The 3,041-nt window shown below is 47.0% G+C and overlaps 1 protein-coding gene across 1 annotated transcript in view; it reads right to left on the bottom strand.

Moving 5' to 3' along the window:
• Positions 1-3,041, bottom strand: part of CD163 (CD163 molecule) — a 41,555-nt gene that overhangs the window by 4,181 nt on the left and 34,333 nt on the right. The window lies entirely within an intron of this gene.

The following is a 3,041-nucleotide window of genomic DNA, read 5'->3' on the forward strand; positions in this document are numbered from 1 at the left end:
ATAGGGATACATGTATACGTATAGCTGATTCACTTTGTTATACAGCAGAAACTAACACACCATTGTAAAGCAATTATACTCCAATAAAGGAGAGACCTCCAAGATGTCGGAGGAGTAAGACGTGGAGATCACCTTCTTCCCCACAGATACATCAGAAATACATCTACATGTGGAACAACTACAGAACACCTGTCGAATGCAGGCAGAAGACCTCAGACCTCCCAAAAGGCAAGAAACTCCCCACGTACCAGGGTAGGGCAAAAGAAAAAAGAAAAAACAGAGGCAAAAGAATAGGGACGGTACCTGAACCAGTGGGAGGGAGCCGTGAAGGAGGAAAGATTCCCACACACTAGAAGCCCCTTCACTGGTGGAGACGGGGCGGGGGGCGGTGGGGGAGCTTCGGAGCCGCGGAGGAGAGCGCAGCCACAGCGGTGCGGAGGGCAAAGCGGAGAGATTCCCGCACGGAGCATCGGTGCCGACCGGCACTCACCAGCCCGAGAGGCTTGTCTGCTCACCCGCCGGGGCGGGCGGGGCTGGGAGCTGAGGCTCGGGCTTTGGAGGTTATATCCCAGGGAGAGGACTGGGGTTGGCGGCGTGAACACAGCCTGAAGGGGGTTAGTGCACTACAGCTAGCCGGGAGGGAGTCCGGGAAAAAGTCTGGACCTGCCAGAGAGGCAGGAGACCATTGTTTCAGGGTGCGTGAGGAGAGGGGATTCAGAGCACCGCCTAAATGAGCTCCAGAATGGGTGTGAGACGCGGCTATCAGCCCAGACACCAGAGACGGGCATGAGATGCTAAGGCCGCTGCTGCCGCCACCAAGAAGCCTGTGTGCGAGCACAGGTCACTCTCCACACCTCCCCTCCCGGGAGCCTGTGCAGCCTGCCACTGCTAGGGTCACGGTATCCAGGGACAACTTCCCCGGGAGAACGCACGGCGCGCCTCAGGCTGGTGCAACGTCACGCCTGCCTCTGCCGCCGCAGGCTCACCCCACACACCGTACCCCTCCCTCCCCCCGGCCCGGGAGAACACACGGTGCACCTCAGGCTGGTGCAACGTCACGCCGGCCTCTGCCGCCGCAGGCTCGCCCCGCATTCCGTACCTCTCCCTCCCCCTGGCCTGAGTGAGCCAGAGTCCCTGAATCAGCTGCTACTTTAATCCCATCCTGTCTGAGCAAAGAACAGACGCCTTCAGGGGACCTACACACAGAGGCGGGTCCAAATCCAAAGCTGAACCCCAGGAACTGTGCAAACAAAGAAGAGAAAGGGAAATTTTCTCCCAGCAGCCTCAGGAGCAGTGGATTAAAACTCCACAATCAACTTGATGTACCCTGCATCTCTGGAATACCTGAATAGATAAGGAATCATCCCAAAATAAAGGCGGTGGACTTTGGGAGCAACTGTAGATTTGGGGTTTGCTTTCTGCATCTAATTTGTTTCTGGTTTTATGTTTACCTTAGTTTAGTATTTAGAGTTTATTATCATTGGTAGATTTGTTTATTGATTTGGTTGCTCTATTCCTTTTTCTTTATATATAGATATATATTGTTTTTTCCTTTTTCTCTTTTTGTGAGTGTGTATGTCCATGCTTCTTTGTGTGATTTTATCTGTATAGCTTTACTTTTACCATTTGTCCTAGGTTCTGCTTTCCGTCTTTTTTGTTTGTTTGTTTGTTTTTAGTATAGTTTTTAGCACTTGTTATCAGTGGCGGATTTCTTTATTGGTTTGGTTGTTCTCTTCTTTCTTTCTTTCATGACTTTAATTTTTAATAATATTTTATTTACTTTAATAACTTTAATTTATTTTATTATTATTTTCTTTCTTTCTTCTTTTTCTCCCTTTTCTTCTGAGCCACGTGGAGGACAGGCTCTTGGTGCTCCAGCCAGGAGTCAGGCGTGTGCCTATGAGGTGGGAGAGCTGAGTTAAGGACATGGTCCACCAGAGATCTCCCGGCTCCACGTAATATCAAATGGTGAAAACTCTCCCAGAGATCTCCATCTCAACACTAAGACCCAGCTCCACTCAACGATCAGCAAGCTACAGTGCTGGACACCCTATGCCAAACAACTAGCAAGACAGGAACACAACCCCACCCATTAGCAGAGAGGCTGCCTAAAATCAGAATAAGATCACAGATACCCTAAAACACACCACTGGACATGGTCCTGCCCACCAGAAAGACAAGATCCAGCCTCATCCACCAAAACACAGGCACCAGTCCCCTCCACCAGGAAGCCTACACAATCCACTGAACCAACCTTACCCACTGGGGGCAGACACCACAAAAACAGGAACTACGAACCTGCAGTCTGTGAAAAGGAGACCCCAAACACAGTAAGTTAAGTAAAATGAAAAGACAGAAAAACACACAGCAGATGAAGGAGCAAGGTAAAAACCCACCAGACCTAACAAATGAAGAGGAAATAGGTAGTCTACCTATAAAGAGTTCAGAGTAATGATAGTAAAGATGATCCAAAATCTTGGCAATAGAATGGAGAAAATACAAGAAATGTTTAACAAGGACGTAGAAGAACTAAAGAGCAAATAAACAATGATGAAAAACACAATAAATGAAACTAAAAATTCTCTAGATGGAATCAATAGCAGAATAACTGAGGCAGAAGAACAGATAAGTGACCTGGAAGATAAAATAGTGGAAATTAACTACCGCAGAGCAGAATAAGGAAAAAAGCATGAAAAGAATTGAGGACAGTGTCAGAGACCTCGGGGACAACATTAAATGCACCAGCATTTGAATTATAGGCATCCCAGAGAAAGGAGAGAAAATACTTGAAGAGACTATAGTTGAAAACTTCCCTGATATGGCAAAGGAAACAATCAATCAAGTCCAGGAAGCACAGAGAGTCCCATACAAGATAAATCCAAGGAGAAACATGACAAGACTCATATTAATCAAACTATCAAAAATTAAATACAAAGAAAAAAAATTAAAAGCAGCAAGGGAAAAACAACAAATAACATACAAGGGAATCCCCATAAGGTTAACAGCTGATCTTTCAGCAGAAACTCTGCAAGCCAGAAGGG

This window comes from Physeter macrocephalus, chromosome 6, assembly GCF_002837175.3.
Source record: "Physeter macrocephalus isolate SW-GA chromosome 6, ASM283717v5, whole genome shotgun sequence".
NCBI lineage: Eukaryota > Metazoa > Chordata > Mammalia > Artiodactyla > Physeteridae > Physeter > Physeter macrocephalus.